The sequence below is a fragment of the Aquarana catesbeiana genome, linkage group LG03 (assembly GCF_042186555.1).
Source record: "Aquarana catesbeiana isolate 2022-GZ linkage group LG03, ASM4218655v1, whole genome shotgun sequence".
NCBI lineage: Eukaryota > Metazoa > Chordata > Amphibia > Anura > Ranidae > Aquarana > Aquarana catesbeiana.
The window spans coordinates 568,488,331-568,515,981 of NC_133326.1; the positions used below are offsets into that span (position 1 = coordinate 568,488,331).

Here is a 27,651-nt window from a genome sequence, read left to right on the forward strand (position 1 = left end):
TAAAAATTCATATGTATGCACTCAGAGTCTGGTGTGTCTGCCCTGAGATGGAGCGTCCACTGGAGGATGAGAGGCAGGTATCTTGCAGCAGAGTTTGTCAAGATTGTGGCCAGGCTGGGCAGAGTGGAGCGAGGAAGTCGCTGGAAAGATGAAATGCGGCATTGTCACAAGCAGAGCAATACAGGAGAGCGTCCGGGGCTCCAAGCAACTCTTTACTTCACACGCACCCCGCTTTGGGGCGTGGCTACATGTTTCAGGGCAGTCCAGGCCTTTTTTCAAGCCCCTCAATCGTTGGATTGACCTCTTTCGAGTGGGAACAGCCATAGATGGAGCCAAAGTTCGATCCATCTATGGGCAGCTTGAGGAGATATCTCTCTAAGGAAGCCCCGATTTAATCTAACAAACCAACAGGAGTCCTAATCCATCTCCTCCAAAACATTTATATTTTTAATACACACACACACACACACACACACACACACACGCACACACGCACACACGATGGAAAGTATTCAGACCCCCTTACATTTTTCACTCTTTGTTATATTGCAGCCATTTGCTAAAATCATTTAAGTTCATTTTTTTCCTTATTAATGTACACACAGCACCCCATATGGACAGAAAAACACAGAATTGTTGACATTTTTGCAGATTTCTTAAAAAAGAAAAACTGAAATATTACATGGTCCTAAGTATTCAGACCCTTTGCTCAGTATTTAGTAGAAGCACCCTTTTGATCTAATGCAGCCATGAGTCTTTTTGGGAAAGATGCAACACGTTTTTCACACCTGGATTTGGGGATCCTCTGCCATTCCTCCTTGCAGATCCTCTCCGGTTCTGTCAGGTTGGATGGTAAACGTTGGTGGACAGCCATTTTTAGGTCTCTCCTGAGATGCTCAATTGGGTTTAAGTCAGGGCTCTGGCTGGGCCATTCAAGAACAGTCATGGAGTTGTTGTGAAGCCACTCCTTCGTTATTTTAGCTGTGTGCTTAGGGTCATTGTCTTGTTGGAAGGTAAACCTTCGGCCTAGTCTGAGGTCTTGAGCACTCTGGAGAAGGTTTTCGTCCAGGATATCCCTGTACTTGGCCGCATTCATCTTTCCCTTGATTGCAACCAGTTGCCCTATCCCTGCAGCTGAAAAACAACCCTACAGCATGATGCTGCCACCACCATGCTTCACTGTTAGGACTGTATTGGACAGGTGATGAGCAGTGCCTGGTTTTCTCCACGCATACCGCTTAGAATTAAGGCCAAAAAGTTCTATGTTGGTCTCATCAGACCAGAGAATCTTATTTCTCACCATCCTTCAGGTATTTTTTAGCAAACTCCATGCAGGCTTTCATGTGTCTTGCACTGAGGAGAGGCTTTTGTCGGGCCACTCTGCCATAATGCCCCGACTGGTGGAGGGCTGCAGTTATGGTTGACTTCGCCCATCTCCCGACTGCATCTCCGGAGCTCAGCCAAGTGCAGCAGAAATTTTTTTGTAACCTTGGCCATATCTGTGTCTTGCCACAATTCTGTCTCTGAGCTCTTCAGGTAGTTACTTTTGACCTCATGATTCTCATTTGCTCTGACATGCACTGTGAGCTGTAAGGTCTTGTATAGACAGGTGTGTGGCTTTCCTAATCAAGTCCAGTCAGTATAACCAAACACAGCTGGACTCAAATGAAGCTGTAGAACCATCTCAAGGATGATCAGAAGAAATGGACAGCACCTGAGTTAAATATGAGTGTCACAGCAAAGGGTCTGAATACTTAGGACCATGTGATATTTCAGTTTTTCTTTTTTAATAAATCTGCAAAAATGTCAACAATTCTGTGTTTTTCTGTCAATATGGGGTGCTGTGTGTACATTAATGAGGAAAAAAATGAACTTATATTGCAGCCATTTGCTAAAATAATTTAACAAAGAGTGAAAAATTTAAGGGGGTCTGAATATTTTCCGTCCCCACTGTGTGTGTGTGTGTGTGTGTGTGTGTGTGTATATATATATATATATATATATATATATATATATATATATATATATATATATATATATATTAAATTTTTTTGTTTTTGCTGGACGTGCACTGTAATTTGTCACTGTCCATCAAGGCTGGAATAAATTTTTGTCCTGTATTTCTATGTAATATTCTTTTATGCTTTGCCTTTGTAGAGACAACACAAATCCTCAGTGTTTTGTGCTCCCTTACTTGCGTTTATAGTTTATACCAACGCTGTGTCTTGGCCTAGGCCAACAAGGCCCAGGCCTAGGGCGGCACTTTGCAGGGGGCAGCAAAAAAGCCACCCCCTGCACAAAAAAAAACAGCCTCCTCCTAGCTTCCACACAAAAAGAGGCCCGCCAGCTTACGCTACACTTATAGTGTAGCACCAGTCTTATGGAGCGGACTGGGCCAGGGGGGCTGATTATTTCACTTATTTGTATAATGATTAGGGACTTTCTAGTCATTATACAAATAAGTGAAATAATCCTATGATTACAATCAGTGGCAGCAAATATTTTACAAGATGGGAGTAATCTTACTAATCCAGCGACATATTGTAATAGCACATATAGGCAAGCAGGTCCTAGTTTAACTAAAACAAAATCCCAATAATATCTTGCGTATTAGCTAAGATCAGTAGTATAAATATATATATATGCTATAAAAATATGTATTTGCTGACAGGGCGGGTCTTAAAGAGGAAGGGGTGTGGTCTTGACACAAAGGGGTGGGTCATATTTAAACTAGGGGGCACGCAAGTTTAGTCAGGCCTAGGGCAGCACAAAACCTAAATACACCACTGGTTTATACTGTTTAGTAATATGATCTGTGGCATGCATATAAGGACAAGTTTGTGAGAAAATATGTCAAGAATGTTGGTGGGGCTATGAAAATTGTGCCTTTTTTTTCTTTTTTTGTTTTTGCCATTCCGATATGGGTCGTTTTCCTATTATAACATTTAAGTGCTTAACTTCTTTCTTGAGTGTGGGAAAAGGTTCCCAATTTCTTTCAAGGAAACAGCCAGTTTCAGTATTCCATTTATTTGTATTCTTTAAAGTATATTTGCACTTTTTCAGTCAAATTTAAGAAAACCCCACACCTTTTTCAGCGTGAAATGTGTAAATATATGTTACTATATATGTGTAAAAATATTCACTAACAAAGCAAACATAAAAAGTTTTAACTATCGTTTATAAAATAGACGTGAACCAAAAAAAGCAGGATAATAATAAATAAATGGAGGAGAATAGGGAGTTAATTAAGGCTGATTAGAGTAAATTAAGGGTTAATAAGGGGTTAAACAGGAACATTTGTTCATCCCTTTGATCTGCAGATCAAAGAAACAGAAACATTCAAAAAACAATGTTTCTTTTTATTTTAGTGTTGTTAATAAACAGTGCTGGCTGCTTTTTTTTTTTTTTTTTGACAGCTCCAGTTACCCAACTTCTTTTAACATTTCAGCTGTCAAATGGGGAGACCCACTGACAGCTCAAAGAACCGAGCCTGAAAGTATCGGTTTCAGGTATCTGTGAATTTGCACGCGTACCGATACTTGTGCTAATACTTGGTATTGGCATCGATACTAGTATCGGTGTAAACCTTTAACTCTTTGTTAAGCTGGGTACACACAGATCAGAATTCGGCCAATTTATCGGGTTCAAGCCGTGTGAACCTTTCAACAGAAGTCAATGGTAGATCAATTTCTGTCAATTGGGACTGCTGGAAAACTTATTTGATCAGCTGATTGGCTGCAACGCTGATCAGTGTATTCTGACAGTTCAGGAGTCCCTTATGTCAGAATACAATAGTACAATGGGGAGGATTCCTCCATCCACCTCACTTGTGTGGATGGGAAAATCTGTTTGCATGTATACCCAGCATTAGAACAGACAAGGGTTGATTTACTGAAACTGGGGAGTGCAAAATCTGGTGCAGTTGTTCATGGTAGCCAATCCACTTCTAACTTCAGCTTGTTCAATTAAGCTTTGACCATAAAACTTGGAAGCTGATTGGTTTCTATGCAGCGCTGCACCAGATTTTTCACTCTCCAGTTTTAATCAACCCCACAGTGTTCAAATCTAGTTAAAGCTCATAATGCAGATCTTCACAGTACAGACAGGGTTAATTTCTAGCAACTAGCAGGATATTACAGGGCTTAAGGTGGAAGTCCATGCTAAAACTAAAATTCCTGCATCTATAGACACCCACAATCTAACTCTAACCTACAGTGGGGAGAACAAATATTTGATAACACTGCCGATTTTGCAGGTTTTCCTACTTGCAAAGCATGTAGAGGTCTGTCATTTTTATCATAGGTACTCTTCTTTTTTTTTTTTTTTTTATTCTGTTTCTTTATTCAACATTTTCTTAATTATTACAATGTTAAAAAAAAAAAAAAAAATCAGACATGTCTTCCAAATCCCGCTTTCCGCCCCTGTTCAATCCACCCCTAAAAAAAGAATCATTATGTACCAAATACAGGGAGAATAATATTTGGGGGGAGTCGGACGGCCTAAGGGAGGACTGTCTGAAATGTCATTAAGGACTAGCTTATCACCCATCCAGTACACCCTCCCAACTCACCCAGACCATTCATTCCAACCAACCATACATCTCACAAGCTCACAAGGGCCGATTTTTCTTTTGAGTCACTTCCTGACACAACAATATTTTACCCGGTAGCTAAGGATTATATATCAATCTCTCTTGCGTTCCACCAGGGCTCCCATATCAATTCATATCTCCATAACGCACTTTGCTTTTTGTACACCGCTTTTTCTTTAAGGATTACCGCATTCATAGTGTTTAGCCATTCCTCACTAGATGGGGGTAGCGCCGACTGCCACCTCCAAGCGATCAGGTTCCTTGCTTAGAATAAACATCTTGTGACTGCTATCTGCCTATTTCCTAAATTTCCCCCCCCCCCTCCACAAAACCCAACAGGCAGCGTTTTACTTCCAACTCAGTGAAGGTGCCAAACGCCCGATCAATGTACTCCGTCACCCCCGTCCAGTAACGAAACAACTTCGGACATCTTCAAAACATATGGAGCGTGTCTGCCTCTGGATCCCCACACCTAGGGCAGCTCAAATCTGAGCGGCGGCCAAACTGGAAAAGTTTAAAAGGGGTATAATAAGTTCTATAAAGCAAGAACAGGTGTGTCATCCTCTGAAAGGGGGACAAAGAAACCAGCGGGGCCAATTCCAAAATTCTATTCCACTGTATTTCAGTAATATTTCCAACTTTTTCCTATACGGAGGAGGTTCCAACTCGCCCAATCTATTCTTATTAATATGTAAGTATAATTTTGAAATTAAACTTTTCCCTGTCTCTGTGTTGTACTCCATTCCAAAGTCATTCCTTTAAACTGTTCCTTCAGGGCGTGCCTGACCTGTAAGTATCTGAAAAAAGATTTATTTGAAAGAGCAGTTCCTGAAAGGATTTCAGAGAGCCACCTGCGTATAATTGAGAAATAAATTTTATTCCACACACTTCCATTCCCTTACTACCCTTATCTTCTGCAATTCTCCCATTTTGCCATTCTCCCACAGTGGGGTATATTCTGAAAGGCCATTATACTTCAAGATTGTTTTCACTGTATCTCATACTTTCATTATAAGTTTTAGGGTAGGTAGTTCTGAGGGGAAAGATCCTGTCTCCAGGGCTTCAATTATCGAGTCATGTGGGGTGTTTTGTAGAAGCCTTTTCTTAATTCTAGGTCTACTAGATTACAACCCTGAATATGCTGGAGTTGTGACGTCAAGAAGTAACTAAACGGGTGTGGAAGGGCCACTCCTCCCTCCTGTTGCTGAAGCTGTAGAGTGCTTAACTGAATTCTTGCAGGGCCACCCTTCCAGATCAATTCTCTGAACAACCTATCAATCTTTTGAAACCACTTTTTGTACAACCATATTGGAGAATGATGTAATACATATAGGAGGTGCGGCATCCAGATCATTTTAATTAGATTACAGCGACCAGCCACAGAAATTGGCAGACTTTTCCAGACTTTTATTTTGTCTCTAAATTTGTTCAATAACGGGATGATGTTATCTGAGGTGTAACATTGAGGGTCTCTGGATATATTTATGCCTAAGTACTTAAATTTGTTCACCACTGGGATCTGGGCCACTTCCTTAGGCAGGGAGTCGCGCAGATGGTCTACAGGTAACAAACAAGATTTCGCCCAGTTTATCTTTAACCCAGAGATTTGACCAAAGTTATTAATAATCATCATAGCTTCCCTAGGTGAGTCCTGCATATCTCCCAGAAGCTGCAATAAATCATCCGCATAAAATGTGAGTTTGTCCTCATGATCACCTCTTCCAAAACCCCTCACCCGCTTAGAGGCTCTGAGATCGGTAGCCAGGGGCTCCACTGCAATGGCGAAGTGGAGGGGAGACGGGGGACAACCCTGTCTCGTCCCCCTCCCCAAGCCAAATTTATCAGAAAGTTCATTGTTTACTCTTACTCTAGCCTCTGGGACACTATAAAGCATTTTAACCCAGCTGATGAATCCCTGTCCAAGTTGGACTGCTTCCATGGCCCTCCAAAGGTATTGCCATTCTAAGCAATCAAAGGCCTTGGTGGCATCTAGCGAGAGAATAGCCCTCTCTCCACCCCCGTCCATTGGGACCTGTAAATTTAAATAAAGGCGCCTTATATTTATACAGGTTGTTCTTCCAGGTATAAAGCCCGATTGGTCGGGGTGGATGAGTTACGATATGACCTTATTCAGCCGAGCCGCCAAGGCCTTTGCAAAAATGTCTGTATTTAAAAGCGTAATCGGCCTATATGAAGCCACATCAAGTGGATCCTTACCCTCCTTATGTATGGTAATTATGGTGGAGTCCATCATTGTGGGGGGGAGAACACCCTTTGCCATTGAGAAGTTCAGTACCCTCAATAGCTCGGGGAGCAAGACCTTCCCATAGTGCCGATATATTTCGGCTGAGGGGCCACCTGGACCCAGGGATTTCTGGTTCGCCATCTCATTAGTGATCTGTTGAAGCTCCTCCAATGTGATGGGACAGCTCAGCTCTATCCATATTGGTGAGGGAGGGAAGATTCAAGTGCTTGAAGAAACTCCATTCCATCCTTCATCCTGTCTTGGCGAGATCTATACAGATCCTCATAATATTCTTTAAATTTGCTCACTATTTCTGGAGTATGGGACGTCACTCTTCCATCTTCTGCAGTAATCATGGGCACTACAGCATTGGGAAAGTTTGCCCTGACCAATTGCGCCAACATGTGTCCCACGGTTTCCCCCTTTCTGAAAGCCACTTTTCTCTGGAAAAGATACTTGTTGTCTGTCTTCTGGAGGGTTACTAACCAGTAGTTATTTTGCTTCTCTATCCAGTTCATAAGTGTTTTCATATGTCGGGTTGTTAATTAAGTGTTCTTGCATAGCAAGACCACTTACTGTTATTTCACATAGATATTATTCTTATAGCCAAATTTACCACCCTAACACCTCCCACAGCTTTTACACTACATAGACAGTAATATACCGAAAGGTGCGGATTGTTCCTGATTGGTGTGCTATTACTATGTGGAACGTTTCGCCGAATGGTTCATGAAATATGGTAGTTTTTGTGGCGAAATTGGTCCCATAGGAATGAATGGCGAAATGTTCAAAACTAGAGTGGGAGCTGACAAAAGCTGAAAAATCAGGACACTATTTCTAAACTGCCACCACTCCCTCATTTTTAAGCCCACCTACACAAATCTTATATCAAAATGTTCAGCTACTCCTGCTGCCACTAAACATGTCCACGGCTAAGCCATAGTCCTGATCATTTTCACAATATGACCATTTGTTTGCAACTCACAACGTCCATTGACGTTCATTGAAACTCCACTCTAGCCACTTCAAATTTGAAGGGCAATATCTAAACTGCGACTGTGCCTTAATTTTTAATATTTCAGAGACCTACTATGCATCAAAGTCTGGGTCTTGTGATTCTCACAATATAACAATATATAACCTTTGCTGTAGGGTTTATAGTTTTTTAAATACGACCGTTTTAAGTACTGCACAGTTATTACAGCTATCATGATCCTGTGTATTGTGTTTTGAGCAGTGGTTGTAAACACACTTGGAGCCTGCATAAACAGGGCATGAGCGTTGCCAGGAATCAGTGGTTGTAAACGCTGATTATCATCAAACAGCTAGCACACCTTCACCTCCATTCTACGTCAAGATGCTAAGACCCCCCAAATGCATGTGGTCATACCTTCATCTGCTAGGCTTGATAATGCTGCTAATGTGCTATATAAATAAATAAAAGTTGAAATGCATTTCTCACTCTAGCAAGCTTGTCGTGCACTTTTTAAACTTCAATTAATTGTGTAATGTTTACTATCTTTACTCCAAACACTCCACACATTTACTCTGCCCACTCCATAAAGTTACTCTGCCCAGTCCAACCTTTCCACAGTTACTCCAACCACACAACAGTTTCTCAAGCCACTCCTCCCAGTTACTTCGCCCACTCCAGTTGTAGACTGTTGGAGGCAAGAACATTTCACACAATTTTCCCAGAAATTGTAGCTTTTCTAGTATGTTGTTCAGCTGCTATTGTTACCTTCTCTCCCAGTCCTTTTGTCTGTCTTTTAATTTTTGAAATCTGTTGGATCATTAAGCCTCTTAAAAAGGCCTTCATAGCGTCCCATACTATTCCCTCTGTGGCAATCCCCTGGTTCAAATCAATAAATTCTCGCAGGGGGAGTAAAATTTCATTCGGATCTCCCATTAGTTCAATCCAAAAGGGGCTTCTCTTCCACTCACCAGGTTGATTATATTCCCCCAACTGTAATATTGCTGTCACCGGGAAATGGTCCGACCAAGCCCTTGGTTTATAATTTTACATTTTTTATCAAGGGCATCATTTCCTCATTCCTCCAGATTAAGCCAATCCTGGAGAACGTGGAATGCGTCTTGGAGAAACGTGAATGTTGTCGGATTCTGAGCTGTCCAGCTGTCACTCAGTCCAGTTTCTTTAAAAAATGTAGTCAACCGGGTATCCACTACGTTGCCAGTTTGTGTCATGGGAGGAAACCTATCCAGCATACAGTCTGTTACCATGTTAAAATCCCCCATTGCTACCACCGGCACCCCAGGCTTATCCAGGATAAAATCAATGAGCCCGCAAAGAATCGAGATATCAAAGGGAGGGGGGGAGAGATGAACATTTGCCAGTACGCAGGGTCTATTTTCAATTCTGCAATACAGGAAAACATATCGTCCCAACTCATCTATTTTAGACTGTATGTATGAGCGAGAAAGCCACCTTATTTCTAATAAAAATGCTTACCCCTCTAGAGTAAGAGGTATGAACTGAGTGATATTGTGTGTTCTGGTCTTGCCATCTCAGTTGAGGGGCAGAGGCCTTGGTGAGGTGTGTTTCCTGTAAGCATAAAATAGCTGTCTCTTTTGTCCCCCGGCGATCGGAGGTGAGGGGGAGGCCATCCATTCGTGCCCCCCCCCCCCCCTCGCGATCGCCGCCGGCCAATCAAAACATTCCTTTGCTGCTGTATGCTAAACAGCAGCAAAGGAAAAGATGTCATCTCTCCTCGGCTCGGTATTTTCCGTTCCGGCGCCGAGGAGAGAAGACATCAATGTGAGTGCACAAACACACACACACTCAGTAGAACATGCCAGGCACACAAAACACCCCCAATCACCAACCCCCCCCCGTCACACTGACACCAAGCAGTTTTTTTTTTTGATAACTGCATGGTGTCAGTTTGTGACAGTTACTGTGTTAGGGCAGTTAGTATTAGCCCCCTTTAGGTCTAGGATACCCCCCTAACCCCCCCAATAAAGTTTTAACCCCTTGATCACCCCCTGTCGCCAGTGTCGCTAAGCGATCATTTTTCTAATCGCTGTATTAGTGTCACTGGTGACGCTAGTTAGGGACGGAAATATTTAGGTTCGCCGTCAGCGTTTTATAGCGACAGGGACCCCCATATACTACCTAATAAATGTTTTAACCCCTTGATTGCCCCCTAATTATACCCTTTCACCACTGATCACCGTATAAGTGTTATGGGTGACGCTGGTTAGTTCGTTTATTTTTTATAGTGTCAGGGCACCCGCCGTTTATTACCGAATAAAGGTTTAGCCCCCTGATCGCCCGGCAGTGATATGCGTCGCCCCAGGCAGCGTCAGATTAGCGCCAGTACCGCTAACACCCACGCACGCAGCATACGCCCCCCTTAGTGGTATAGTATCTGAACGGATCAATATCTGATCCGATCAGATATATACTAGCGTCCCCAGCAGTTTAGGGTTCCCAAAAATGCAGTGTTAGCGGGATCAGCCCAGATACCTGCTAGCACCTGCGTTTTGCCCCTCCGCCCGGCCCACCCAAGTGCAGTATCGATCGATCACTGTCACTTACAAAACACTAAACGCATAACTGCAGTGTTCGCAGAGTCAGGCCTGATCCCTGCGATCGGTAACAGTTTTTTTGGTAGCGTTTTGGTGAACTGGCAAGCACCAGCGGCCTAGTACACCCCGGTCGTAGTCAAACCAGCACTGCAGTAACACTTGGTGACGTGGCGGGTCCCATAAATGCAGTTCAAGCTGGCCCGCTGCCACCAAGAAGACAAACACAGGCCCGTCGTGCCCATAATGCCCTTCCTGCTGCATTCGCCAATCCTAATTGGGAACCCACCACTTCTGCAGCGCCCGTACTTCCCCCATTCACATCCCCAACCAAATGCAGTCGGCTGCATGAGAGGCATTTTTATGTCCTCCCGAGTACCCCTACCCAACGAACCCCCCCCAAAAAAGATGTTGTGTCTGCAGCAAGCGCGGATATAGGCGTGACACCCGCTATTATTGTCCCTCCTGTCCTGACAATCCTGGTCTTTGCATTGGTGAATGTTTTGAACGCTACCATTCACTAGTTGAGTATTAGCGTAGGGTACAGCATTGCACAGACTAGGCACACTTTCACAGGGTCTCCCAAGATGCCATCGCATTTTGAGAGACCCGAACCTGGAACCGGTTACAGTTATAAAAGTTAGTTACAAAAAAAAGTGTAAAATATATATATATATATATATATATATATATATATATATATATATATATATATATATATATATATATATATATATATATATATATATATATATATATATATATATATATATAATAAAAAAAAATAGTTGTCGTTTTTATTGTTCTCTCTCTCTCTATTCTCTCTATTGTTCTGCTCTTTTTTTTATTGTATTCTATTCTGCAATGTTTTATTGTTATTATGTTTTATCATGTTTGCTTTTCAGGTATGCAATTTTTTATACTTTACCATTTACTGTGTTTTATTGTTAACCATTTTTTTGTCTTCAGGTACGCCATTCACGACTTTGAGTGGTTTATACCAGAATGATGCCTGCAGGTTTAGGTATCATTCTTTTCAGCCAGCGGTCGGCTTTCATGTAAAAGCAATCCTAGCGGCTTATTAGCCTCTAGACTGCTTTTACAAGCAGTGGGAGGGAATGCCCCCCACACACACACACAAACACACACCACCGTCTTCCGTGTTTTTCTCTGGCTCTCCTGTCTCAACAGGGAACCTGAGAATGCAGTCGGTGATTCAGCCAGCTGACCATAGAGCTGATCAGAGACCAGAGTGGCTCCAAACATCTCTATGGCCTAAAACTGGAAGCTACGAGCATTTCATGACTTAGATTTCGCCGGATGTAAACAGCGCCATTGGGAAAGCATTTTATCACACCGATCTCGGTGTGGTCAGATGCTTTGAGGGCAGAGGAGAGATCTAGGGTCTAATAGACCCCAACTTTTTTAAAAAAGAGTACCTGTCACTACCTATTGCTATCATGGGGGATATTTACATTCCCTGAGATAATAATAAAAATGATTTAAAAAAAAAAAAAAATTAAAGGAACAGTTTAAAAATAAGATAAAAAAGCAAAAAAATAATAAAGAAAAAAAAAGTACCCCTGTCCCCCCCTGCTCTCGCGCAAAGGCGAACGCAAGCGTCGGTCTGGCGTCAAATGTAAACAGCAATTGCACCATGCATGTGAGGTGTCACCGCGAACGTCAGATCGAGGGCAGTAATTTTAGCAGTAGACCTCCTCTGTAAATCTAAAGTGGTAACCTGTAAAGGCTTTTAAAAATGTATTTAGTTTGTCGCCACTGCGACTTTTTGCGCAATTTTAAAGCATGTCATGTTTGGTATCCATGTACTCGGCCTAAGATCATCTTTTTTATTTCATCAAGCATTTGGGCAATATAGTGTGTTTTTAGTGCATTAAAATTTAAAAAAGTGTGTTTTTTTTCCCAAAAAAAATGCGTTTGAAAAATCGCTGCGCAAATACTGTGTGGAAAAAAAAAAAAAAAATGAAACACCCACCATTTTAATCTGTAGGGCATTTGCTTTAAAAAAATATATAATGTTTGGGGGCTCAAAGTAATTTTCTTGCAAAAAAAAAAAAATGTTTTTCATGTAAACAAAAAGTGTCAGAAAGGGCTTTGTCTTCAATTGGTTAGAAGAGTGGGTGATGTGTGACATAAGCTTCTAAATGTTGTGCATAAAATGCCAGGACAGTTCAAAACCCCTCCCAAATGACCCCATTTTGGAAAGTAGACACCCCAAGCTATTTGCTGAGAGGCATGTCGAGTCCATGGAATATTTTATATTGTGACACAAGTTGCGGGAAAGAGACAATTTTTTTTTTTTTTTTTGCACAAAGTTGTCACTAAATGATATATTGCTCGAACATGCCATGTGAAATTACACCCCAAAATACATTCTGTTGCTTCTCCTGAGTACAGGGATACCACATGTGTGAGACTTTTTGGGAGCCTAGCCGCGTACGGGACCCCGAACACCAAGCACTGCCTTCAGGCTTTCTAAGGGCGTAAATTTTTGATTTCACTCTTCACTGCCTATCACAGTTTCAGAGGCCATGGAATGCCCAGGTGGCACAAAACCCCCCCAAATGACCCCATTTTGGAAAGTAAACACCCCAAGCTATTTGCTGAGAGGTATAGTGAGTATTTTGCAGACCTCAATTTTTGTCACAAAGTTTTGAAAATTGAAAAAAGAAAAAAAAGTTTTTCTTGTCTTTCTTCATTTTCAAAAACAAATGAGAGCTGCAAAATACTCACCATGCCTCTCAGCAAATAGCTTGGGGTGTCTACTTTCCAAAATGGGGTCATTTGGGGGGGTTTTGTGCCACCTGGGCATTTTATGGCCTTCAAAACTGTGATAGGCAGTGAAGAGTGAAATCAAAAATTTACACCCTTAGAAATCCTGAAGGCGGTGATTGGTTTTCGGGGCCCCGTACGCAGCTAGGCTCCCAAAAAGTCCCACACATGTGGTATCCCCATACTCAGGAGAAACAGCTGAATGTATTTTGGGGTGCAATTCCACATATGCCCATGGCCTGTGTGAGCAATATATCATTTAGTGACAACTTTTTTGTAATTTTTTTTTTTTGTCATTATTCAATCACTTGGGACAAAAAAAAATAATATTCAATGGGCTCAACATGCCTCTTAGCAATTTTCTTGGGGTGTCTACTTTCCAAAATGGGGTCATTTGGGGGGTTTTGTACTGCCCTGCCATTTTAGCACCTCAAGAAATGACATAGGCAGTCATAAACTAAAAGCTGTGTAAATTCCAGAAAATGTACCCTAGCTTGTAGACGCTATAACTTTTGCGCAAACCAATAAATATATGCTTATTGACATTTTTTTTACCAAAGATATGTGGCCGAATACATTTTGGCCTAAATGTATGACTAAAATTGAGTTTATTGGATTTTTTTTATAACAAAAAGTAGAAAATATCATTTGTTTTCAAAATTTTCGGTCTTTTTCTGTTTATAGCGCAAAAAATAAAAACCGCAGAGGTGATCAAATACCATCAAAAGAAAGCTCTATTTGTGGGAAGAAAAGGATGCAAATTTCGTTTGGGTACAGCATTGCATGACCGCGCAGTTAGCAGTTAAAGCGACGCAGTGCCAAATTGGAAAAAGTCCTCTGGTCCTTAGGCAGCATAATGGTCCGGGGTTGACGTGGTTAAAGTGCATAATTTTCAATCATCAAAAAATTAATTTACTGTGAATCATAAAATCCATATCTTTTTGTCGTTCGATACCATATTAGTGTTAATTTAGTGATTCCACATTGCCTAACCTCAAATCTGTGAGTAAATCCAAACATTCTCATGTACCAGACACACCACTTATACCACCCACACACCACTCTCACCCACCCGCTAGGCCTATTTAGGGGCATACTAATGTGACCATTACATATTCCAGTGATCTTAAGTGTTATTAACATCTTTACCCTTAACTTGTTAGACCCTTGCCTCCCTTTCCCTTCCACCCTCCCTACCCCACCCAATCCCCCATCACAACTAAGCAGACCACAGAAGTGACAAACAAAACAAACTAAACATAAAACAAAAAACACACATGGAGAGAACTTTTCACCATGTCCCTTAAGGCCCCCCCCCCCTCTCTCTCTAACTCCCCTAATTGTTTAACCTAGTGTGTATTTGTGTAGTAAAACCTAAAACATAATGATAATAGCAATCTGAAAAAAATACAATCAAGTTGTCCTACAGTGACTTAAACCAAATCATAGGCCTAAATCATAATGTTCATGGAATTCTAGAGTAGTAGAGTCGAGTTTTACTACAGTCTCTTCTTATAGGATGCTATCCACTCCTCGACTCTCTCCGGGGTGTCAAATAGTCTCTCCCGTAGCATTTAACCGTAATCTTGCCGGGTATAACAGAGCATAGTTCACTTTTAATTGTTGGAATTTACGCTTCACCTCTCCAAACTTCGCCCTCTTTTTCTGCAGTTCAGGGGAAAAGTCAGGGTACATGGAAACCCGGTTACCATTATACATAATATTACCCATTTCACTGGCTTTATTTAGAATAGTCACTTTGTCCTTTTATAGTAGAGAAATTTTACCCGGAGAGATCTAGGAGGGGGCACCCGGTTGAGGGGGTCTAGAAGGGGACCCTATGAGCTCTCTTTAATGCCAAAAGGGGTGAGAGACTGGTCTCCAAACAGGTCTTTAAACCATTTTTCCAAGAGTGTGATGGAGTCCGGGCCCTCACTGTGTTAGGGGAGTCCCACTATTCGTATGTTCTTCCTACACATCCTGTTTTCTATTCCATCAAGCTTTATCTGGTAGTTAGCCATTTGCTCCTTTATAATGCCCATCTCCCGTTTCATGGGATTCAAATCATCCTCCAAAAGGCTAACCCTCCCCTCTAAAGCAGTAGTCCTTTCCCGTACTTTCTGCATATCATGTCTCACAAGTGACAGTTATTCCCGCACAGTTTTAAGTTGGGAGACATTTCATTTATAGAAGACTTACAGGAGTTAATTGCATGCAGTATGTCTTTTAGTGATGGTTGTGATTCCCCCAGGGTTACTAAATTCTGCGGTGATTTTGTACGCCTCTGAACTTCCTCCATCCCCTCTGCTAATGGATTTCTTATGGGGGTATCCTCCCCTATTACATGGGTTGCCTGGCCCTGACCCAGGCTCTTCCTAGGAAGGGTAGCCCCAGACTGTGGTTTAGATAGCATACTAGCGTGCTGGGCCTGTTGGCTATTTTTTGGGGGGTCTGTCCGTGTGAAAATTCCTTTAATTCAGCAGCAGCGGCCTGACTCACTTTAGTGGTATTTTGTGATGGCATAGTCATATAGAGCAATCATATGGAGGAGTATGTTCTGTATCAATCCCCCCCCCCTTCTTCTTTTTTATATATATATATATATATATATATATATATTTGCCTGTCCTCTGTCCACCTCAGGGCCAGCTGAGACACAGGTAACGAGGGGGAGGGTGGAAGACAAAAGGGGATCAAGAGGGGAAAAATTGGGGAGTGATAGGAATCCGAACCCCACAGCTCAAAGATGATATTACACAGTCCAGTCCCAGTTTCCCAGGTTCAGACCATAAGGCATATGTACTGAAGGGAGTGGAAATGTCCCAACACTGGTTACATCTTTCCCCAGCTCCCCCAGAAAATAAAATGGAAATTTCTCACCGAGTTCGGAAGTTCGCTGTCTTGTTAATACATTATGATTGCTTTCCTTGTTCCAGCTTGTAAGGGCAAGAAGAAATGTGGAGAGGGTTTTTTTTCCAGTGTCACCCCCCGACTGGGGGTTCCAGAGGCGCCACCAGGAAGATACCACTCATCCTACACAGTAATGGGCAGTGGATAGCCTCTCATCATCCCCGCTTCTCCTGTCTGTAATTATGGCTTCTTTAAGAGTAATGCCAGTGATGAATCTGGTAAAAAGGCCAAGGGAAGGGCAGCGGGAGTCTCTCACACCGTCGCTGCCACTTCCCTGCTGTGATCAGCTGTGTTCAGTGTCTGTGTGAGGCGCAGGGGGGAGGTGCGCTCCGGGACCAATGCTCCTCAACCCCTCCCGTATCGCGGTAGTATCGCCGCTTCTCCTCTCTAGGGAAAGGCAGCGGGAGTCTCACACCGCCGCTGCCACTTCCCTTCTGTAATCGGCTGCAGTCAGCGTCTCTGAGGCACGGGGGGGGGGGTGTGCGCTCTGGAGCCGACGCTCCTCAACCCCTCCCATATCCAGGTAACGCCGGCGTCCGCAGGGCAAGGTACTCTTCAACTGTGAGACAGATTCTAAAACAAAAATCCAGAAAATCGCATTGTATGATTTTTTTTTTTTTTTTTAAATAATTAATTTGCATTTTATTGCATGACATAAATATTTGATCACCTACCAACCAGTAAGAATTCTGGCTCTCACAGACCTGTTATTATTTTTAAGAAGCCTGGCTGTTCTCCACTCATTACCTGTATTAACTGCACCTGTTTGAACTTTTTACCTGTATAAAAGACACCTGTCCACACACTCAAACAGACTCCAACCTCTCCACAATTGCCAAGACCAGAGAGATGTGTAAGGACATCAGGGATAAAATTGAAGACCTGCACAAGGCTGGGGTGGTCTACAGGACAATAGGCAAGCAGCTTGGTGAGAAGGCAACAACTGTTGGCGCAATTATTAGAAAATGGAAGAAGTTCAAGATGACGGTCAATCTTCCTCGGTCTGGGGCTCCATGCAAGATCTCACCTCGTGGGGCATCGGCGATCATGAGGAAGGTGAGGGATCAGCCCAGAACTACACGGCAGGACCTGGTCAATGACCTGAAGAGAGCGGGGACCACGATCTCAAAGAAAACCATTAGTAACACACTATGCCGTCATGGATTAAAATCCTGCAGCGCACGCAAGGTCCCCCTGCTCAAGCCAGCACATGTCCAGGCCTGTCTGAAGTCTGCCAATGACCATCTGGATGATCCAGGGGAGGAATGGCAGAAGGTCATGTGGTCTGATGAGACAAAAATAGAGCTTTTTGGGCTAAACTCCACTCACCGTGTTTGGAAGAAGGATGAGTACAACCCCAAGAACACCATCCCAACCGTGAAGCATGGAAGTGGAAGCATTCTTTGGGGCTGCTTTTCTGCAAAGGGGACAGGACAACTGCACCGTATTGAGGGGAGGATGGATGGGGCCATGTATCGCAAGATCTTGGCCAACAACCTCCTTCCCTCAGTAAGAGCATGGGTCGTGGCTGGGTTTTCCAGCATGACAACGACCCAAAACACACAGCCAGGGCAACTAATGAGTGGCTCCGTAAGAAGCATCTCAAGGTTCTGGAGTGGCCTAGCCAGTCTCCAGACCTGAACCCAATAGAAAATCTTTGGAGGAAGCGGAAAGTCTGTATTGCCCAGCGAGAGCCCCGAAACCTGAAGGATCTGGAGAAGGTCTGTATGGAGGAGTGGGCCAAAATCCCTGCTGCAGTGTGTGTGCAAACCTGGTCAAGAACTACAGGAAACGTATGATCTCTGTAATTGCAAACAAAGGTTTCTGTACCGAATATTTAAGTTCTGCTTTTCTGATGTATCAAATACTTATGTCATGCAATAAAATGCAAATTAATTATTTAAAAATCATACAATGCAATTTTCTGGATTTTTGTTTTTAGATTCCGTCTCACAGTTGAAGAGTACCTGTGATAAAAATTGCAGACCTCTACATGCTTTGTAAGTAGGAAAACCTGCAAAATCAGCAATGTATCAAATACTTGTTCTCCCCACTGTCTCTAGTCCTGTAAAAAAAAAAAAAAAAAAAATCGGTATACGTACTTTTTTTTTTTTCCAATCCCACGCTGAGCTGTCCATGGAGGTTGGTGCAGAGAACACATCCGACAATGGAAGCCCCATAGTAAGTCTATGGGTGACGTCATTTCACAGCCGTTGTTGGCCATGTCCTCTGCAGAGCTTCCGCAGCTGGAGATCGGGTCGGATCGGCTTCAGAAAAGGTATGTATACTGATGATATGATATTTTTTTTTTTTTTTTGTTATTCTCTTTACAGGGCTAGATAGGTTAGTGTTAGATCGTGGGTGTCTATAGAGGCAGAGATTTTAGCATGGACTTGCACTTTTAAGGTTATACTATATATATATATATATATATATATATATATATATATATATATATATATATATATATATATATATATATATATATATATATATATATATATATATATATATATATATATATGTATATATATATATGTATATGTTATGCTACAGTGCCTTTAAAGTATTCGTACCCCTTGAAATTTTCCACATTTTGTAAATGTATTTTATATGGTAGACCAACACAAAGTAGCACATAATTGTGAAGTGGAAGGAAAATGATAAATGATTTTTCATTTTTTTTACAAATATGTGAAAAGTGTGGCGTGCATTTGTATTCAGGCCCCTGAGTCAATACTTTGTAGAACCACCTTTCACTGCAATTACAGCTGCAAGTCTTTTTGGGAATGTCTCCACCAGCTTTGCACATCTAGAGTGAAATTTTTGCCTATTCTTCTTTGCAAAATAGCTCAACCTCTGTCAGATTGGATGGAGAGCGTCTGTGAACAGCAATTTCCAAGTCTTGCCTCAGATTCTCAAATGGATTTAGGTCTGGACTTTGACTGGGCCATTCTAACGCATGAATATGCTTTAATCTAAACTATTTAATTGTAGCTCTGGCTGTATGTTTAGGGTCGTTGTCCTGCTGGAAGGCGAACCTCCGCCCCAGTCAAGTCTTTTGCAGACTTTAACATGTTTTCTTCTAAGATTGCTCTGTATTTGGCTCCATCCATCTTCCCATCAACTCTGACCAGCTTCCCTGTCCCTGCTAAAGAAAAGCATCACCACAACATGATGCAGCTGCCACCATCATGTTTCACTGGAATGGTGTGTTCAGGGTGATGTTCAGTGTTAGTTTTCCGACACAAATAGCGTTTTGCTTTTAGCCCAAAAAGTTCAATTATGGTCTCGTCTGACCAGAGCACCTTCTTCCATGTTTGTTTGCTCCTATGTGGCTTCTCGCAAACTGCAAACATAACGTCTAACATAACGCCTGTCGGTTTAGGTGGGTGGCCATGTCTTGGTAGGTTTGCAATTGTGCTATACTATTTCCATTTTTGGATGATGGATTGAACAGTGCTCCGTGAGATGTTCAAAGCTTGGGATGTTGTGTTTTTTTTGTTTTTTTTTTTAATAACCTAACACTACTTTAACCACTTCAATACCAGGCACTTAGACACCTTCCCACCCAGACCAATTTTCAGCTTTCAGCGCTGTCGCAATTTGAATGACAATTGCGTGGTCATGCTACACTGTACCCAAACAAATTTTTTATCATTTTGTTCCCACAAATAGAGCTTTCTTTTGGTGGTATTTGATCACCTCTGCGGTTTTTATTTTTTGCGCAACAAATAAAAAAAGACCGAAAATTTTGAAAAAAAACAAGTTTTTCTTTGTTTCTGTTAAAACTTTTTTGTAAATGAGTACGTTTTCTTCTTCAATGACGGGCACTGATACGGCGGCACTGATGGGCACCGATGAGGTGGCGCCAATGAGGTGGCACTGATGAGGTGGCACTGACGGGCACTGATGATGGGCACTGATAGGTGGCACTGATGGGCACTGATAGGCGAGACTGATGGGCACTGATAGGTGGCACTGGTATGCGGCACAGATGGGCACTTATAGGCGGCACAGATGGGCACTTATAGGCGGCACAGATGGGCACTTATAGGCGGCACAGATGGACACTCATAGGTGGCATTGATGGGCACTCATAGGTGGCACTGATAGTTGGCACAGATGGGCATGGATGGGCACTGATAGATGGGCACTGACAGGTGGCATGAATGGACACTGATGGGTGGCACTGATGGCACTGCTTGTTTGCAGTGATGCCCCTAAGGGTGGCATTGCTGGGCATCACTGCAACATAATGGTGCCAATCAGTGCCCATTTGTGGGCACTGATTGGCACAGATTTGGCACACTGGGCACATGTGGATGGCCATGGGGTACATACCTGGCTATCCACATGTTGCCCCTTCCCTGGTGGTCCTAGTGGCGATCCCTGGTGGTCCAGTGTGGTGATCTGCGGGGGGGCTGCGCTGATAAACAATCAGCGCAGACCCCCCCCTGCCAGGAGAGCCGCCGATCGGCTCTCCTCTAATTGCGTCTGTCAGACGCGAGTGAGGAAGAGCCGATCAACGGCTCTTCCTATTGACAGCGTGATCAGCCGTGATTGGACACGGCTGATCACGTGGTAAAGAGCCTCCGCCGGAGGCTTTTTACCAAGATCAGTGTAGCGGTGTGTCAGACTGACACACCGCTCCACCGATCGCCGCGATGCGCGCCCCCGGGGGCGCGCTGCGGCATGTTATCCTGCTGGACGTCATATGACGTCCAGTCAGGATAACAGAACCACTTCCCGGACGTCAATCCGCTATAGGGCGGGCGGGAAGTGGTTAAACTTCTCCCACAACTTTATCCCTGACCTGTCTGGTGTGTTCCTTTTGGCCTTCATGATACTGTTTGCTCTGTTTAAGGTTCTCTAACAAACCTCCTGAGGGCTTCACAGAACAGCTGTATTAATACTGAGATTAAATTCTAAAGACCTGCTGGTAGGTTAATTGGATCCTGTCTAAATTGTCCCTAGTATGTATGAATGCGAGTTAGGGACCTTAGAGTGTAACCTCCTTGAGGGTAGGGACTGATGTGAATGTACAATGTATATGTAAAGCACTGCGTAAATTGACGGCGCTATATAAGTACCTGAAATAAATAAATTACAGAGGTGGCCTCTATTTACCAATTATGTGACTGAAGGCAATTGGTTCCACTAGATTTTCTTTAGAGGTATCAGAGTAAAGGGGGCTGAATAGAAATGCACGCCATGCTTTTCAGATATTTATTTGTACAAAAAAAATTTGAAAATCATTTTCCTTCCACTTCACAATTATGTGCCATTTTGTGGTGGTCTATCACATAAAATCCTAATATACATTTACGTTTTTGGTTGTAACATGGCAAAATGGAAATTTCAAGGGGTATGACTACTTTTTTAAGGCACTGTAAATAACCATAACCTTTTTTGTTTCAATTATTTTTATTAAGCATTTATCAAAAATGTGTACACACAATAACATATTCAGTAATGCCATTATGTTAAGTAAAATATCCATATAATGTATAACACGTGTTCCATTTTTCTTTTATTAAACACCCTTTCTGAAACCGATTAAATGTTAATTTTAACAAACATCTGAACATAGGAGAATCTCCCTCCAGGGCACCCCCATGGGAGCTAGCTGTGCCCTCAGATGGAAACCCCCCTCCCTTTTTTTTTTTTTTTTCTTAACATTTTAAATGATCGTTTACTTTGAAAAATAACAGCATTTATTGAATATATGTCGCTTAAACCATCTTAAAGATGATAAAGGAAAAAAACAAGGTATTTCAGGAGAGCTTTGACTACTGTTCAGGTAGTCAAAGTGTGGAAAGAAGAAGAAAAGGATTTCCATGAGCACCAGTTTGATTAATATCTGACTGAATTTCCATCTCTATATGCTAATATTCATTCATATTCCGCTATTGTGTCTATTTTGGCTTTGATGTCCCTTAAGTTAGGGACATCCATAGATTTCCATCCATACACTATTGCTGAGCGAGCTGCTAGTAAAATGTATGTAGCTATTGATCTAAACTTGGTTGGGTATTGGTCAATATTTATACTGAGGATGGCTTGTTCTATGTTCTGGTTCACTTGGGTGCCTATTATTTTTCATAATAAGTTGTAAATTTCTAACCAGAAATTTCGGATATTTGGACAAGACCACAGCATATGTACTAGAATCCCCACCTGTCCACAACCCCTCCAGCACATGTTTGAGTTCTCCTTAGAGAATTTAGCCGTTATGCTGAGGTGGTATTATACTCCATACATAAGTTTTTGTGTTCTTCTTCATAATTGGAGCATCTAGCGTATTGGTGGTTGCGCTTTATTGCCTTTTTTCCACTGAAGATCTGAGAATTTTTTTACCAAGCTTTTTCCCAGCTCTCTAAGGGTTTGTGCTTGATGAATGCGTCTTTTGAGTTCAGTGAATTGTAAATTAGAGTTCTGCCTTTCAATTTGGGGTTACATGATTGGGTATAAATCCATACTTTTTCTATAATTGGGATATGGGTGGGCTTTGTCTTTTGGTAATAGGAGGAAATTTGGGTGTACATCAGGAATTCTAAGTTTGGGATTTTGAATTTCTGTTGTATGGTTGTGAAAGGTAGCAGTTTATCTCCTGAAGTGATATCTGCTAAGTTTAGGATGTTGTTTTCTAACCATTTGTGGAGCCGTATGTTGGGTATTATTCACTGGAGTGATTCTAGAGGGATGGGGATGTTAGTCGTTGGGTAGAAATCGTTTCCTTTTAATCTAAGTTCAGTCCAGGCCTTTATTGTCGCTTTTATAGTGGGATGATTTGATATCTCACTACTTTTAGTTATAGTAGAAGCCATAAGAAGTGATAGTGGAGATTTATTGTTTAGCCTTGCCAGTTCTAATTGACAGCAGGGTTTTATGGTTGGGATGGTGAACCAATTTTTGAGTGGTCTAAGACAGCTGCTGTGTGATCTTGTAGTATCGGTAAACCCAAACCCATACCACCCACGGATTTAGTTTTGCTTTGTAAACTAGGAAAGCATCTAGGCCTTTTCCCTGCCCACACAAAGTTTGAAATTTTGTTTTTTTTTGTTTATCTACATGCATTCCTAATATGTTTCATTTAGTGTTTCATTTTCGTTAACCTTGTAGTAGGATACTGTGCTAAACAAGTTTAGTATATCATGTGCTGCAGGTAATGAAACAGCTGGGTTTGACAGTGACAAAATAACGTCATCTGCAAATAGTGAAATTTTATGTTGCCGTTCCGGAGTTAAGATGCCCTGTATGTTCGTGTTGGCTCTTATTCTCAGCTCCATAAGCATGGTAAAAATAATAGGAGACGAGGCATCCCTGTTTGGTCCCATTTTGTAATTTGGAATGTTTTGGAAAACATTCCTTCTGTATAAACAAATGCTGATGGTGAGGAGTATAATGCTAGTATTGCTCTCTGTATTGGCCCGGTCATTCCAAATTTCTCCAATACTTTGCCTAGGTACCCCCAGTGCACTCTATCAAAAGTTTTCTCTGCGTCTAATGTAAGAAGCCGAAAAGGCTCCTTTTTTTTTTCCTCCCACTAGGTGCAGGAGATTCAGCATTCTCCTGGTGGCATCTGTGGTCTGTCAGCCCAGTACAAAGCCCACTTGGTCGTAATTTATCAGTCTAGGTAACAAGGTTGTTCGTCTATTTGCTATTAATTTGGCATGTAGTTTAACCACTTGACAACTGGGCACTTAAACCCCCTTCCTAACCAGACCAATTTTCAGCTTTCTGTGCTCTCACATTTTGAATGACAATTACTCAGTCATGCAACACTGTACCCATATGAAATTTTTGTCCTTTTTTTTTCACACAAATAGAGCTTTCTTTTGGTGGTATTTAATCACCGTTGGGTTTTTTATTTTTTGCGCTATAAAAGAAAAAAGACTGAAAATTCGGTAAAAAAAATGAAATTTTCTTTGTTTCGGTTATAAAATTTAGCAAATTAGTAATTTTTCTTCGTAATTTTTGGCCACAATTTATACTGCTACATATCTTTGGTAAAAATAAGTACAAATCGGTGTAAATTATTTGGTCTTTGTGAAAGTTATAGAGTCTAAAAGCTATGGTGCCAATATCTGAAAATTGATCACACCTGAAGTACTGACGGCCTATCTATATTCTTGAGACCCTAACATGCCAGAAAAGTACAAATAACCCCTTTTTGGAAAGAAGACATTCCAAGGTATTTAGTAAGAGGCATGGTGAGTTTTTTGAAGTTGTCATTTTTCCCCACAATTCTTTGCAAAATCAAGATTTTTTTTTTTTTTTCTTTTTTTTTTTTTTCCACAAAAATGTCATATTAGCAGGTTATTTCTCACACCACATATGCATACCACAAATTACACCCCAAAACACATTCTGCTATTACTCCTGAGTATGGCGATACCACATGTGTGAGACTTTTACACAGCGTGGCCACATACAGAGGCCCAACATGCAGGGGAGCACCTCCAGGCGTTCTGGAGCACCCAGGCCAATTCTGACATTTCTCTCCTACATGTAAAAATCATCATTTATTTGCTAGAAAATTACATAGAACCCCAAAACATTATATATGTTTTTTTTAGCAAAGACCCTAGAGAATGCAATGGTGGTTGTTGCAACTTTTTATCTCGCACGGTATTTGCGCAGCAATTTTTTGAATGCTTTTTTTTGGGGGGGGGGGGGGGGGGACAGTTTTGTGCTTTAAAAAAAAAAACTGTAAAGTTGGCCCATTGTTTTTGCATAATGTGAAAGATGAAGTTACACCGAGTAAATAGATACCTAACATGTCGCCCTTCAAAATTGCACACGCTCGTGGAATGGCGCCAAACTTCGCTACTTAAAAATCCCCATAGGTGACGCTTTAAAAATTTTTACTGGTTACATGTTTTAAATTACAGAGGAGGTTTAGGGCCAAAATTATTGCTCTCGCTCTAACGTTCGCACAGATACCTCACATGTGTGGTTTGAACACCGTTTTCATATGTGGGCGGGACTTGCGTGTGCATTCGCTTCTGCATGCGAGCACACGGACAGGGGCGCTTTTAAATGACACCCCAAAATAGATTCTCCTACTCCTCCTGAGTACGGCGATATCACATGTGTGAGACTTCCACAGCCTGGCCACATACAGAGGCCGAGTACAGCTGAGTATGGCTGCGCATGGCATTGTATTGCGGGGTGTCGCGGGGTATTGCAGATTATTATAGTATGGAGGGATGGCTGAGCATGGATGGATGGATCCATGGATGTGACTGTATTTGTCACAGAGCAGTGTTGTGGGCACTACAGATGCAGTCCACAACACTGCTACCATCCGATCCCTCCCCCGCTCCTCCCCCTCTGTACCGATCGGTACAGAGAGGGAGGGAGGAACCGGCATCAAGACATGACGCCGGTTTGTTTACATGTGATCGCTCCATCATTTGACGGAGCAATCACATGGTAAACTGCCGTAATCAGCGGCCGTTCACCGTGATCCGCCGGGTCCGGTCAGGGAAGTTCTTGGGTGCGTGCCCCAGGGGGCGTGCGAGAGCAGTATTCTGGGAGGACGTCCATGGACGCCCTCCCAGGATAAGCTGACCGCGCTGTAGCCGTCTTTCGGCTATGGCCCGGTCGGCATGTGGTTAACATCTACGTTTAATAAGATATTGGTCTGAAGTTTTGCGGTAGGTTAGGTTCTTTGCCTGGTTTGGGAAGGGAAATTATTGTTGCTGTAAGCATCTCGGAGGGGAATTTAGCCATGGTTGTAGCTGCTTTAAAGACTCGGCATAGGTGCGGTGATAGGATGGAGCTATATAGTTGGTAATATTCAGAAGAATATCCATCGGGTCCTGGGGCTTTGCTGTGTGGGAGGTTTTTAATAGAGGTTTCTATTTCTTGTGTTGTAAAGGGTTGGTTCATGTGGAATAAGTCAGTTTTATATATTTTAGGCAGGTTTACTGAGGCGAAGAAGTCAGATATTATGGTTGCATTGGGTTGGAGAGTGTCCGGGTCTTTTTTAAGATTGTAAAATGATTCATAGTAATCGCTAAAGGCGTCTGCGATTTCTTTGGGGTTTGTGACTTTTAGTTTGGAGTAGCTAGTAGTTTCCCAGCTTTATTCTCATACATGTATGACTGTGCTTTTAATGAACGCAACTGGTAGTCATGTTGCGCTATCAGGTGGGTTCTTAATTCCTGCCCAGTATTGAGCAATGTTTCCCTTATTTTTTTTTTTTTTTTTTTGTGTGTGTGTGGATTGCTGCTTATTGAGATTTTCTAGGTTTTGGATTCTGGTTAGTAACTCAATTAGATGTGCTGACTTTTTTGTTTTCTTTGTCTTTGCGCTCATCTGTATGAGTAGACCTCTAATATAGACTTTGTGGGTGTTCTACAATGTGAAGGGATCATCGACCAAGGGGGAGTTGATATTAAAGAATTCTTTAAGTGCTTTTTCAATTTGTTCTGAATTATGAGGTTGAGATAAGGTGTAGAAGTCATTACGCCACCTGGTGGCCCTGGTCTCGGTACGATGATCCCCCACGCCAATGGTTACTGGCGCATGGTCCGACCATGTAATACAGTGTAATTCCGACTTCACAACTTGTTGTAAAATAAATTTGTCTACCAAAAACAGATCTGTGCGAGAGTATGTGTGATGTATGCTGGAGTAGAACATAAAGTCCTTTTCTGATCAGTGTTGACATCTCCACACGTCATAAAGACCTGAAGAGGAAATAAAGCGATCTAGAGTTGCTCTGCGCTGTTGGTTTCTTGTATGGCTGGATAAATCCATGTCTTTGTCAGGGATTGCATTAAAGTCTCCACACATAACATGACCTTGTCTCATCGCCGAGACTTTTTTCCAAATCTTGTTCATGAAGGATAGCTGTTTAGTGTTGGGAAGGTATACATTAATCAATGTGTATTTGGTATTGTTAAGTTCACATACAAGTATTAAATATCTTCCTGATTTGTCCAGATGAACGTCTATACTTCAGAATTGGATGGTGTCTTTGATGGCTATTGCCACTCCCCTCCTCCTCCTTCTTCTTTTTTTTTTTTTTTTGGCACAATTTGCGTGGAAAATGTGGGGAAATTGGCGATGTTGGAAGGTAGGTGGTTTGTGGGATGCAAAGTGGGTTTCTTGGAAACCTATTACATCACTGTGGAGATATTTAGCTTCTTTCCACGCCATTTGCCTCTTATAAGGGCTGTTTAATCCTTTAACATTGAAGGATGTAATTTTAATTGGCATGTTGAGCTTATGTGAGAGTTATGCCGCGTACACACGGTCGGACTTTTTGGCTACAAAAGTCCAACAGCCTGTCCGACAGACTTTCGACAGACTTTTGGCGGACTTTATAATGAACGGACTTAACTACATACGATTACACAAAAGTCCGGATTCGTACGTGATGACGTACGACCGGACTAAAATGAGGAAGTTGATAGCCAGTAGCCAATAGCTGCCCTAGCATGGGTTTTTGTCCGTTGGACTAGCATACAGACGAGCGGATTTCTGGGTCTGGCGGAGTTACGACGTAAAGATTTGAAGCATGTTCCAAATCTAAAGTCCGCTGAAGGTC

General features: G+C 42.1%; 1 protein-coding gene across 5 annotated transcripts in view; it reads left to right on the plus strand.

The window, feature by feature from the left end:
* The window catches only part of MKRN1 (makorin ring finger protein 1), a 56,956-nt gene that overhangs the window by 10,297 nt on the left and 19,008 nt on the right, over positions 1 to 27,651 (plus strand). The gene's annotated exons all lie outside the window — the stretch shown is intronic.